We start from the raw sequence: 14350 nt of genomic DNA, 5'->3' as shown, positions 1-14350 counted from the left end.
GGAAGATCTCAAATATTTCATGGGATATACTAAACATTTTATTTGCTGTTTTTCTGGAATTCTATTAATAACATAACAGAGTATTTGGTATTGTAGCTGGAAACTCTAGTGGAAGTAGCAGTGTGTCATTTCAAAGACTGGATCATAAAATGCATTATTACTTCCTCCTTCCTCTCTCATTGGGATCACTCTCTCTGGGGGAGGCCAGCTGCCATTTTGTCAAGACACTCAAGCAACCCTATGACTGGACCCACATGGTGAAAAACTGAGGCCTCTAAAGAACAGTCAGCAAGGAACACAGTCTTCCTGACAACAGCCTCTAAATGATTGTAACCCCAACTGACATCTTCACTTACAACCTCATGAGACACTAAGCCAGAGCCACCCAGCTAAGCAGAATTCCTAACCAAGAGAAACTGTGAAATGATAAACCTTTGTTGTTTGAAGTGGCTAAGTTTGGCCTAATAGTAAGAGACAACTAGTAGAGCCATGTCGCTTAAATAGATGTATGTTTGTTCAGAATTCTGGTCAATCTTTCTGGCATATAATGAATCTTTTTGTTTAAAAGAAAATTTTCATGCAAAATATCACTTAATAGCATTCTCCTGTCAAAGACAGATCCAATATAATACTGACTGAAATCTTTAAGGAAAAATTAATTAAGAATAATGTTTTTAGAGAAAATTTTAAATGAAAACAGAAACAAATGCTAAGTACACTGTCAAATACAACAGATTTTCAATCTGCATTAGAGATTACAAGCTTTCACACTGATTATGATATTTGATTACTGAAATAAAGCAAAACTATGAACCCCCACAAACCCACAAAGCTTTAGAAATTTCAATAATATGCTAGAGTCATACTGCTAGGATTCCAATGCAGATCTCAACCTTTTTTTTTTTTTTTCAAATGCTTCTCACACCTGCAGAGTGTCTCTTTCTGACACTGGCCATTGGTCTTAAATAATCATCTGTTTCAGGCAGTTTTCAATATCAAAAATGTTAAAATGAAGTATGGAAAACTGGTCCTCAATCATGTGAAATCAAACAATAGTGAATTCCTGATCTCTGAAAACTGAGTTTTAATTTTCCTCTAATTCAGCATCCATGGTTGACAATGCCATCGGTGGTCAAGAGTTGACCCAGTCCTTCACCAAGTCCTGTCATGCTATTTGGGTTGACATTTTCTATCATGAGAAGCTGTCCTGAACAACCACAACAACAAGTGACAAATATTGAGATGAACCTGTCATAAGCAGGAAATGCAAGACAAAGAAAAACACGGTGAAAGTGCAATTCTTGTACTTCCACTCTTGAAGTTTTCATGCATGACTCCCCAGTGCCCTTCCCAGGAGTACTGGGTGTTGACTGGAGCCAAACTATGTAAGTTGTGCTATATAATTCATCATCAATTGTTTGTCAATTACATTATTCAACTTCAATGTAAAAATATGTATTGGAATCTTATTTTAAAATTTGAATTAAGGAAAAGCTTTATTTATTCTGTGAAACTGTTACATATTCAATGGGCAATATTATAAATGGAAGGGGAAATAATTACAAAAGGAAAGAGAAAGATATTAAAAGTTGGTTAGTAAAAACTTTTTTAAGTGAATAAACTCAGGTAAATAAATTCAGGTCACAGTCAGAAATCATGGTGCAGAAGGGAAATAAAACAGTAAGAGAGTCAAGAGGAACCTCAAAAGGATTTGCCTTGAAGAGTAAGGAGCAACCAAGAACATGGGAGAGAGCTGAACAAATGGAAACCTGTTCCTCTTAAATGCTTCACTGTGGACTCCTGCTTGTCCTGGCATTAAAATGAAAATATTTGCACATAAATCAAGTGTCTTAGTCCAGGCTGCTATAACAAAGTACCATAAACAGCATGACTTGTAAACAACAGAAATTTATTTCTCACAGGTCTGGAGGCTAGAAGTCTAAGACCAATGCACCAGCATGGTTGGATTCCAGTAAGGGCCCTTTTCCAGACTGCAGTCTGCCAGCTTCTCTTTGTATTATTACATGACAGAAAGCAGATAGAAGAAGCAAGCTCTCACATGACTTTTATAAGGGCACTAACTTCATTCATGAGGGCACCACCTTCAAGACCTCATCTAAACCTAATTATCTCCCTAAAGCCCCATCTCCTAATACTAAAACATTAGGGTATCAACATAAGAATTTTGGGAGGACACAAACATTTAGTCCAAGACATGAAGCAAATAGCAATTAGAAGGGGAGCTACAGGTTATCTTCACCTTGAGAAGAGGTCTATGGAGGACTTTGAAGATAACCAAAAATAAAAACAAATCAGGAAGGAGAAAAATTTAGGCATTAACAAAAAAATTACTTGAGCTTATAGTATTAAATAGATTTCTAGATTCTGCAGACCTATTGTTTCTCTCAATGCTGGTCAAGTCATTGTAGGCAAAAAATGATGTGATTGCTTATTTCAGTTCTCTTACTTGTTCTACTCATAAGCACTGCTGGTTGAAAAGAAGTCCCAGGAACCCAGAACTCACTCTCCTGGAATCCTTAATGGATTCAATGAAATGGAGCAATAGAACATCCTACACTGTTATTGGGCTTTCTTCGTGGCTCAGACGGTAAAGAATTTGCGTGAAATCCAGAAGACCGGAGTTCAATCCCTGGGTTGGGAAGATCCCCTGGAGAAGAGATTGGCTACCCACTCCAGTATTCTTGTCCATGGGAATCCCATGGACAGAGGAGTCTGGTAGGCTACGGTCCACGAGGTCATAAGAGTTGGACACGATCAAGCGCTTAACACTTTCTTTTTCACTTTCACCCTCTTACAATGTCACAGAAATGAATGGTGTCTCTGCCCCAGATATGGAGCAGAGTCAATACTGACCTTTTCCTCTGTAAAAAGAGGAGTGCATCAAATAAATGCTCACAAAGCCCCAAATTTTCTGCCGGGTACACTGCTTTCTTCTGAGAAAACTATTATAGGAAGAGGATTATCCAGAGAGTAGCATGCTTTTTTCCATCTTCCCAGTCCAAATTATCCATGAATGATTGAAATGGAGTTCTATATGCTGGGAAGTGACTTTTAGGGTGAATTAGCTTGAGAACTCTGTCCAATAGGAATGCTTTAGATTACTAATGACCAACTATTCCGATTGATTTTCCTCTCCTGGAGAATTAGAATGTAAGATAAATAAAGAGGATTGGAAATCAACTCAGTAAGGGAGTGGAAACAAACAGGAAGAAAAAAGTCTGAGTCACGAAGGTAGCTGACTTAAGGTTTGTTCCTGGGTCACTAAAACCCCTGCCCTACTGTGAACATTAGAGCTCTGAGTGAGGTATGTCTATATATTTACTGACAGCGTTTCTAGTCTTTACCTTATAGAATATTCTAACAGTAAAATCTCTCTTGTCTGAGGTAAAGTAAACATGTATCTCTTTCATCCCATCAGAAAAAATAAAATAAAAACAAAAACTTGTTTAAGAAAAGAGCCTTATAATTTTCAGTGTTTCCAGATTTGTCTTGGCAACCTGGAACCTCTTTGCCAAATCTTGTTTAACAATTATATTAACTCTAATTGTTAAGAGTTTTGCTTCTTCTCCATGCCTTAGCCCTTTATATTTCCTATAGATAAGCTTTGTGTGTGTACATATGTGTTTCAGACACCAGAATTTTTCTAATACTACTTGCTCAGTCTTTGGAGTGTCAGGCAGCCAAGAAAACAAGCCATACAGCTTAATGGAGCCTCTGAAATCTGCCTTCCCAAATATTTTTATGAATGCCTTCAAATATCAAGATCTTTGGGCTTTAGCAATTTCTAATTTGTCTCAAAAAGAAAGAAATTGAAGACTGAAGTACCAAACAGCTGTCCAAAGTTCAGACACAATCCTTACATGAACAATTTTGACCCCAGATACAGATGGAGGGCTGCAAAATACATCAGATTCTGTGTCTGCTTTTCAAAGGCTGCTGTAGGGCTGGTATTCTTTTCTAAGTGGAGAAATAATTGTGTATAGTGAAATCTTAGTATGACTCCTAAAAATACCCTCCTGCTTCTCTATTTTGTGAATTTTAACTCCAGAATCCCGAAAAGCAGATGAAATGAAATTGATAGGAGAATAATTATAGGCTCAGAATCCACCCCCCCCCCCACCCTATCCTAGTTATGTAGATAACATCCCTTTCATTAATGCTACCTGTCTTTTTTTTTTTCTACAAAATCAGCAGCAAACTTCTTGGCAGATGGCATTGTAAAGCATCCTGAGGTCCTCTTATCCAACACTTCAAATGGCTTTATTATTTTTCCCCCTCTCCACACCAGTCCCAACCAAGCAGGAGCTAGTTGTACTCACTCAATAAAATGTATTTTCTTGAGCACAGCTTGTGTCTTGGCAGCATGCTAGATACAAGGAATATAATACTGAACAAGAATGCATGATGCCTGCCTTCTTGGAATGTATATTCCTCCATTGGTTCTCAACTAGGAAAAATATTCACTCATATACAGAATTTGGAAACAAATGGTGGTATCTTTGAGTGTCAAATGACTTGGACAATCTACTGGCATTTAGTGAGCACCATATGGGATAATTTAACACAGTGAAGAATTGTCTTGAACAAAATGCCAAAAACTCTCTGACTGAGAAATAAACAATTACAATAGAATGTGTTAGTGCTATTATGAGAAGTATAGGAAGCCTTTGAAAGCACATGTCAGGGACACCAACACAATTTGGAGGTAGGAGCCAGTTTGCAACATTTAAGCTGAAAGAAAACCAATGGGAAGAGTTAGCTAGATGGTAGTGGGGTAGGAGAACTGAGTTTTATAAAAGCAGACAGTTTTATAAAATTACTGAATGAATAACTAAGTTTACGAATAACAGATGGATGATTCTTGTTTATCTCCCATTTTTATCCATGAATTGTTGGTTTGGGTCAATGACTCTCTGTTAGTAATGTTTTTTTAGTTACAAATATTGTCAATTATTGGGTAAGTTTGTGTTTATAATACTCATCATTGTTTGAAGGAAGAGAGTAAAATCTCCAAAAGGTAAACTTTACACTAAACATTTCCATGGACTGGACTTGAAATTTTTCTAGTTTACCTTCCTTTTATCTACTGTGTCTTTACACTTCAGGTCAGTTCAGTTCAGTCACTCAGTCGGGTCCGACTCTTTGCAACCCCATGAATCACAGCATGCCAGGCCTCCCTGTCCATCATCAACTCCCAGAGTTCACCTAAACTCATCTGCATCGAGTTGGTGATACCATCCAGCCATCTCATCCTCTGTCCTCCCCGTTTCCTCCTGTCCCCAGTCCCTCCCAGCATCAAGGTCTTTTCCAGTGAGTCAACTCTTCACATGAGGTGGCCAAAGTATTGGAGTTTCAGCTTCAGCATCAGTCCTTCCAATGAACACCCAGGACTGGTCTCCTTTAGGATGGACTGGTTGGATCTCCTTGCAGTCCAAGGGACTCTCAAGAGTTTTCTCCAGCACCACAGTTCAAAAGCATCAATTCTTCGGCATTCAGCTTTCTTCACACTCCAACTCTCACATCCATACATGACCACTGAAAAAACCATAGCCTTGACTAGACGAACCTTTGTTGGCAAAGTAATATCTCTGCTTTTTAATGTGCTATCTAGGTTGGTCATAACTTCCCTTCCAAGGAGTAAGTGTCTTTTAATTTCATGGCTGCAATCACCATCTGCAGTGATTTTGGAGCCCAGAAAAATAAAGTCTGACACTATTTCCACTGTTTCCCCATTTATTTCCCATGAAGTGATGGGACCAGATGCAATGATTATAGTTTTCTGAATGTTGAGTTTTAAGCCAACTTTTTCACTCTCCTCTTTTACTTTCATCAAGAGGCTTTTTAGTTCGTCTTCACTTTCTGCCATTAGGGTGGTGTCATCTGCATATCTGAGGTGATTGATATTTCTCCCGGCAATCTTGATTCCAGCTTGTGCATCTTCCAGCCCAGCGTTTCTCATGATGTACTCTGCATATAAGTTAAATAAGCAGGATGACAATATACAGCCTTGACGTACTCCTTTTCCTATTTGGAACCAGTCTGTTGTTCCATGTCCAGTTCTAACTGTTGCTTCCTGACCTGAATACAGGTTTCTCAAGAGGCAGGTCAGGTGGTCTGGTATTCCCATCTCTTTCAGAATTTTCCACAGTTTATTGTGATCCACACAATAAAGGCTTTTGCATAGTCAATAATGCAGAAATAGATGTTTTTTGGAACTCTTGCTTTTTCGATGATCCAGCGGATATTGGCAATTTGGTCTCTGGTTCCTCTGCCTTTTCTAAAACCAGCTTGAACATCTGGAAGTTCATGGTTCACATATTGCTGAAACGTGGCTTGGAGAATTTTGAGCATTACTTTACTAGCATGTGAGATGAGTGAAATTGTGTGATATTTGAGCATTCTTTGGCATTGCCTTTCTTTGGGATTGGAATGAAAACTGACCTTTTCCAGTCCTGTGGCCACTGCTGAGTTTTCCAAATTTGCTGGCAGCACTTTGAGTGCAGCACTTTCACAGAATCATCTTTCAGGATTTGAAATATCTCAACTGGAATTCCATCACCTCTACTAGCTTTGTTCAAGTCCATATATCCTTCATCAGCAAGCAGGCAGTGCTTTATCATTCTCCAATGTTCATAGCTTCCTAGTTAATAGTCAAACCTGAATGGGTGTTAGGTTAAGCCTGAATTAAATAAAGTCATATATTTGCTATCACACATCCCAAAGTACTCCTAAGTTCTTAAATGCTTCTGTTTCATAAAGGCTCAGTTATTACCTGTTTTTCTCAAGTCTCAGCTCTTGTTTGGCTGAAAAATTCTACTGGACACAATCATTATCTTGCTTCAGCCAAGACTCATCAAATGTCCCCAGAGAGCTGCTCTCAGACATCTCTGTAGGCAAAGATATGTGTCCCTCAGGGCCAGAATCAGACACAAAAACTGTCAATGTTTAAAATGTGTAGGTGGCCAATTTAGGTCAGCTTAATTGTTTTTAAGAAAGAAAATAAACTGCATATACACACTATTTCTCTTCAATCCATCCTCAAGTAATTTGAGGGAAAGACAAAGGAGAGAAGGAGTTAGAAAAGTGAGTTCCATGCATGGAGATTCCATCAGTATTGGGTTTGATATAAAACATTCAACACATCTAATATCACAGAATGTTTAAACTGGAAGGGTCTTAGAGATCGAGCCCAGTGCCCTTGGTTTAGGAGAAGGCAATGGCACCCCACTCCAGTACTCTTGCCTGGAAAATCCCATGGATGGAAGAGCCTGGTAGGCTGCAATCCATGGGGTCTCGAAGAGTTGAACACAACTGAGCGACTTCACTTTCACTTTTCACTTTCATGCATTGGAGAAGGAAATGGCAACCCACTCCAATGTTCTTGCCTGGAGAATCCCAGGGACAGGGGATCCTGGTGGGCTACCGTCTATGGGGTCACACAGAGTCGGACACGACTGAAGTGACTTAGCAGCAGCAGCAGCAGCCCTTGGTTTACAGATGAAAAGAGTGAGAATAAGAGCCGGTAAAGAATTAGTCCATGTCATCATGCTGGTACTAAGTAATAAGCACCAGCATGGTTGAGAGTGTAAGCTGTGCAGTCAGGTAATCTGAGCTGAGGTTCCAATGTTTCCACTTATTTCATCCCACTTAGTTTCAATTGACACCCAAGTAATTGAATTATAAGGATTCTAATATATTTAGACTATAGGTTTAGTGTAAGAATTAAATAAAACATACACATAGAGGATTTAGTACAGTGTGCAGCAGGTAGTAAATGACCACTAAACATTAGTTATTAGAATAATTATCTATGGTAGAGAGCCACCTTAAAACATTGGGGAGTCAACCATACTATCTGGAGAAATCCTTCTCTCCTTCAGTTTTGCACCAAGACACTGGGCCAGGATAGGTCCTGAAGGCCTGAGATGGAGATGGGGGAATGGATTCTGGCTACATGTTCAAACTCCTCTTTAAACAGTTCTCCAATCCAAAGACTTCACTATTCATCCCACACTTCCCTGGAGGTGTAAGATGACAATCATTTTTGAATGTGAAGAGACCCCAATCACAGGTTCTTATGCAAAAAATACCTTAGATATAGTTTAGTGTAATCACATTCTGATTATGGAATTCTCAAAAGCAAGGCCTTACTTCCCTATTATTAATATGTAGTTTTTGGAAGGTCAAAGATTCCATTACAGTGCTATGCACATAGCAAACCCAAAGATAGCTTATGGAAGGTAGGAAGAGAATCATTTATTGGTCCTTCTGCCTTGTCTTTGTTTCATGGGGTTACCTTCATCCAAGAATTCTGTGAAGCAGTCATTCAATAGTACCTTCAAACTTTGAACAGATGATAACAACAGCCAACATTAAGTGTGTATGTTCTGAGAAGGCAATGACCAACCACTTCACATAATCTCCTCATAACAAATCTCAGAGAAAAAGATGATTATCATTCCCATTTTACACTCCTCATTTTACATATAATATCATCCCCAAATTATAGCTTGGAAAATGAGGCTCAGAGAGAATAAGTAATTTACCCAAGGTCACACAAGTGGTAAGATGGTGCCAGGAATCAGATACAGGTAAACTTGAGCTCTTAACATGTGATCTTAGACTCTTAATACTTAGACTCTCAATACTTGGCTGTAAACAACAACAAATGCACTTCTAATTTTTCCCATACTACACAACTCCAGCAAATTCATGCAGTTCTTTTACTTTAGCCATAATTTCTACCTTTAACCAAGGAAGTAACAATAGGGTATTGTAAATTTCATTTTTTCTACATCCTTAGGTTTTTCAGTGCCACTGTCAGAATGGTCACTTATTCACCCACATATCCAACATAAGTCACAGCACACGGGAACGATGATAACAAAGAGAGAATGCACTAACACTACTGCCACACTTGCGAACTGCCCTTCACCAAAGGAAATCAAGTAAGTTTAGGATATATATTGCAAATGCAGGGCAAAGCTATGTGTTTACCAGCACTTGGGGAAACTGACGTTCAAACCCAAGACCAGACAGTAAATATCATTATGTAAGGCACCAATGCTGTCAAGTCCTTGCAAAGCTTAACAGCCAAATTAGCAATAAATTCTGACAGCCCCATCTATCAGCTCTATTTAGCCAATCCGATGGCAACTTTGTGTTTCTTTGCAGGCCCAGGAAACACACACTTGTGGAAGGAAAAAAAAATACACTTGATTAAATTTAGTTTTGAATAATTGGGTCATTGAAATTCTTCGGCTAAAGAAAAATGACATTTGTAATTTATAGAGATGACTATTTAAAATACAGTTATGATTGCTTAGAGAACTCCTGAAACTAAGTAAATTCAAGTCAGCACATTTAAGGAAGCTGTTAAGAGGTACCTAATGACAGCCCCTCCAATTACCACTCCAACAGAGCTGGTGTGGAAACCTGCCCTAAGCCAGCTCCCCTCCCCTGCAGTCACTGCCGCTTGATGCTTGGGAGCCCAGGTGGGGTGGATCAAGGGCTCTCACATCCATCAGGCAAGCCCAGGTACTTGATGTGGCCTGTAAAGAAGCAAGACGCATTCTGGACAGAAAAGATGGGAGAGATTTTTAAAAATCTATTGGCAGTCCCCAAACCTCTTTGAGAGGATTCTTTGACAGAGCTTGCTTGCAAATGTACTAACCTGTGCTGGGCTTGCCCTCCCAATTAAAGCTACTGTAGCATCTTAGAAAGCCAGATTCCAGACCTGCCTGCCCATTGAAAAATAATGTGGAGGGCTTCCCTGGTGGTTTAGCGGTAAAGAATCTGCCTGCCAGTGCAGCAGACACAGGTTCAAAACCTGATCTGGGAAGACCCCATGTGCCACAGCGCAACTAAGCCCATGCACTGCAACTATTGAGCCCGTGCTCTAGAGGCTGGGGGCTGCCTCTACAAGCTCATGTGCCACAACTACTGAAGCCCGCGCGCCCTAGAGTCTGTGCTCAGCAGCAAGAGAAGCCACTGCAATGAGAAGCCTGCGGGCCACAACTGGAGAGTATTCCCACTCACCGCAACTAGAGAAAAGCCAGTGCAGCAATGAAGACCCAGCACAGCCAAACATAAATAAATAAATACAATTACTTTTTTAAAAAAGAAAAATAACATGGAAGTATTACTGCATATGATATCGGAATGAGAAGGAAGAGTCTACACTTCTCCAGCCCTCTTCTATGGGCACATTAGTATGGTGCAGACTTTATCATATCTCCTAATAGTAACACAAAAATGCTGGCAGGTGATACAGGAGAGAAAACATCTCCAAGTCACGTTGGCAACCAATGCTTCTGCAGATGAGTTAGGGGGTCAGCCAGGGTCCCTGAACAAGAGGAGTAAATTTCTTTCCTCCTTGCATGGACCAGTAATTCACAGATAACTGGTACAGCTGGGATGTGTGATAGGCAAGAAACATTCCCCTCAGTTTTGAAATAGCATATAATTTGACTGGGATAAACATAAGCTCCTACTTTTTGGTTAATTCAATTGTGATTGATGGATGGGAGGCAAGGAGAAACCTGACTTATCTGCAGTTGGTGAGAAAAAGACCTGCAGGTATTGATCACAACTGAGCCAACAACGTGTGTGGTTGTTATTTGCTCTGCCACAAACAGTGCTGTGTTCACAGATACATACGGTCTAGGACAAGGAAAGGTGAGTCCCACGCGATGCCACCTGGATCATACCAGGTCCAGCATATTATATTCTCCTCTGAATTACACATTTTAAGAGGCAATACAAGTAGAGACTAATCAAGAGGGTTAGTGGAAATAAAAATAATAACTGCAACAGCAGCAATAACTAATCCTTCCTACAAATGAGGATGCAGACTTGGAGAGGTTAAGAAACTTTCCCAATATCGTACAATTAAGTGTTAATGCAGAATTCAAACATGGGCTTATCTGATCCATGCTTTATTACATCATGTATATTTGTTTTCTTAGCTACACCAAGAGTAGCTTTATCACCGGGCCCATATTAGTCTTTTTTTAAAAAATAAAAATCATATACTTATGGTATATAATATAATGATTTGATATACATAGTGAAATGATTACTACATCAATCTAGTTAACATATTCTCTGAGAGGAGTAAACTTTGAACTCTAAAATCCTGCAAGCATCCCATTTACCTAAGTTGAGCCCATTCCCAGAAATCCACCAACTTCAGAAAAACAATGAAATCTGGTGACCTGGTTTGGCCTGATCTCATTGCTGTGATGATAAAACATGGTTCTTGTCTTTTGATTCAATGTGGTCCATTTCCAAAATTGCATCTTTGAGGAGTAAATGAGACCTTAGTTTTAAGGAAATGAGGCCATACTGAAAGATGTCCTTCTACAAGCATTTTAGCAATTGTGGAAATCACATCTGCAGTCTTATTATGCCCAGGCTCCTATGCATTTTAGTCAAATAGGCCCCTGGTCACCACTTTTAGTAGCACTCACTGGACACAAACCAGAATATGGGCAGAATCGGGATAGAGGCAGAATTTGCCTTTGGTATCTCTATGATAGACACAAAAACGCACTGCCCAGATCCCCTTGAAGAAAGGCCTCACTTCCTAACTGCAAGGAGTGTGGTCAGCAGATCGCCTCCAGCTGTCACTTCTCTGGGGCTGCCTCAGCTCCAGGGAGCAGGCTCACTGACGTCACACCTTTTTTAGAACAGCCTGTATCCAGTGACTAGCAAAGTGGGGTACAAAGGCCTTACTGTTTAGGTGGGAGAAAGACACTCTGCATGTGTAAAGACTTCAAAGATAGATTTTGCCTTCTACCTGGCACTACAAGACCAAATGCATAACAGTTAATAGCGTTAACAGAGGACACTGCAGTTGGGACCCCAATGTCCATCCTACCCTAGGTGACCAGTCCAATCCAATCATCCCACTCAAGTCCTCCAGCAATCAGCTGGTCCAAAGATAAGACACAGGTCTTCACATGGTCCAAACAGCCTGAAGAGAAGGAATTATACTGTGTGGTTGGCTAGGAGATTTTCTTCTCTCACTGCATGTGAAAAAAAAAAGCATGATGCTCCAGTTTACTTGCAGCTGCCATGAGAACCAGCTATGTGAGAGAATGCAGATCAGAGACTGAAAGCTCCTGGGTTCCTGATGACATTGCTGAGTTGCTGAATTGCTGAAATATGAACCATGCACTACCTCTCTTTTTCCTGTTATATAAGATAATAAATGTCTTTATTGTGGAAGCTATTTCAGTCTGGGATTTTGTTACTTTGAATGTGCAGCTGAAAGTATCCTAACTGAAAGTGAGGAAAACATTTAATACACAATCACTCCTATCCAGGGTGTTTTTTTCTTTTTTTTAATCATTAGAGCTATATTAGAATTATTGCAGTTTTTAGCAGAAAGGAGCCATTTGCTCTGAGTTCCTCATTTATAGATTAGGAAACTGAGGTTCAGAAAGGCTGAGTGAGTTGTCTGAGGAGACAAAACTCATAAGTAGCATGCTGCTGCTGCTGCTAAGTCGCGTCAGTCATGTCCGACTCTGTACGACTCCATAGACGGCAGCCCACCAGGCTCTGCCATGCCTGGGATTCTCCAAGCAAGAATACTGGAGTGGGTTGCCATTTCCTTCTCCAATGCATGAAAGTGAAAAGTGAAAAGTGAAAGTGAAGTCGCTCAGTCATGTCCGACTCTCAGCGACCCCACGGACTGCAGCCTACCAGGCTCCTCCGTCCATGGGATTCTCCAGGCGAGAGTACTGGAGTGGGGTGCCATCACCTTCTCCCATAAGTAGCATAGCCAGGTTTAAAATTTTAAAACTCCTTGACACCCAGCATCCAGACATTAATCCATTCATTCAACAGCATTTATAGGTATCTACAATGTTTCAAGCACCATATTCTCAACTTGGCAACATACTGCTTCCCAAAACACATCATGGAAATGAACTTGCAGGACAATATTTGCAATCTGAGCAAGAGGACAATGATATGTTTCACAAAGCCCTGTTAAGGCAGAGGCACTTGCAGAATACTGCAAACACTCCTCACCAACCAGAAAATCAGAGTGATCTGAGGAAGAGATGGGGCTTCCCTGGTGGCTCAGTGGTAAAGAATCTGCCTGCCAATGCAGGAGATGCAAGACATGTGGGTTCAATCCTTGGGTCAGGAAGATCCCCTGGAGGAGGGCATGGCAACCCAGTCCAGTATTCTTGCCTGGGAAATCCCATGGACAGAAGAGCCTGGCGAGCTATAGTTGATGGGGCCACAAAGAGTCAGACATAACTCAGCATGCATAAGCATGCATGCAAGGAAGAGACAGGAGGGACGACAAGCTGATAGGAAAGATTTATCGCATTTAAAAAGAAATTCTAGAGCACTAGGAGGAAAGAGATATTTAACAGGATTATCCATGCTCATTCACTTTTTATGGCTATTGAACTGTAAAATGCATTCCTATAAAAATCATATAAAAATGAAACAGAAGGAAAATAAATGTCATTTTACTCCAGGCATGTATACTGGAACTCAGGTCCAGAGGGCCACAGTCCATCAACTCAGCTAAAGAATATTCATCACTGAAAGGAATTTTGGCAGGTATGAGTAGAGGTGAAAACAGGTACTAGTATTTCAACAATAACAGCAGTGAAGGTTCATGTAGGGCCTGCCACCTTTTCTCACATAAAGCACAGCATATCAAAAGCTGAAATGCCTCATTGGAACAGACAGCAGCTGAACCCATTGTGGCTTCCACTCTATCAGGAATATCTCAGTGACCCTGAGCAGGACAGTCTTCAAAAAGAGATGCGCATGTGGGAGCCAAGTTGGAGAGCACTGACCTGGGTGGGTCAGTCAAGATATTTCCCTCTCACAGCCCTTTCTGAGGGAAGCAGTTTCTCGAGCAGGGGAGGCCATCTCTTGTACAGAGGACTCTGGCTTCATTCCAGTCACAACTTTCTGAACAGCCATTGATTCACAGAAGTGACTGAGCTTCAAAATCTCTACTTAATAGAGATACTAAAGATCAGAATTGCAGGGTGTAGACAGGGAATAATGGGGAGTTATAAGAAGCACCATAAATGATGAATTTCTGAGAACATCAGGATTTTTAGATGTCAGTACTCTGGGACAAGTAGAAGGAGAAATTCTAAGGTACATAAGAAACTTAAAGATCATCCATGGACACTACTCTCAGAATCATCCATGGGGCTTATACAAAATGCAAAATCCTAAAGTCCAGCCAGAGCTACCAGACCAGACTCCTAAGGATGGGTTCCCACACCCTACACTCAAAAAGGTGATTATCATGCACAAAGTTAATGTTTTAAAAGCACTGAACTAA

The 14350-nt window shown here is 40.3% G+C and overlaps 1 long non-coding RNA gene across 1 annotated transcript in view; it reads right to left on the bottom strand.

The window, feature by feature from the left end:
* LOC104975528 (uncharacterized) overlaps window positions 1-14350 on the bottom strand; it is a 196520-nt gene that overhangs the window by 168682 nt on the left and 13488 nt on the right. The window lies entirely within an intron of this gene.

Source organism: Bos taurus, chromosome 22 (genome assembly GCF_002263795.3).
Source record: "Bos taurus isolate L1 Dominette 01449 registration number 42190680 breed Hereford chromosome 22, ARS-UCD2.0, whole genome shotgun sequence".
Lineage (NCBI taxonomy): Eukaryota > Metazoa > Chordata > Mammalia > Artiodactyla > Bovidae > Bos > Bos taurus.
The sequence above is the reverse complement of the archived record's forward strand: the minus strand, read 5'-3'. Positions and strand labels throughout refer to the sequence as shown.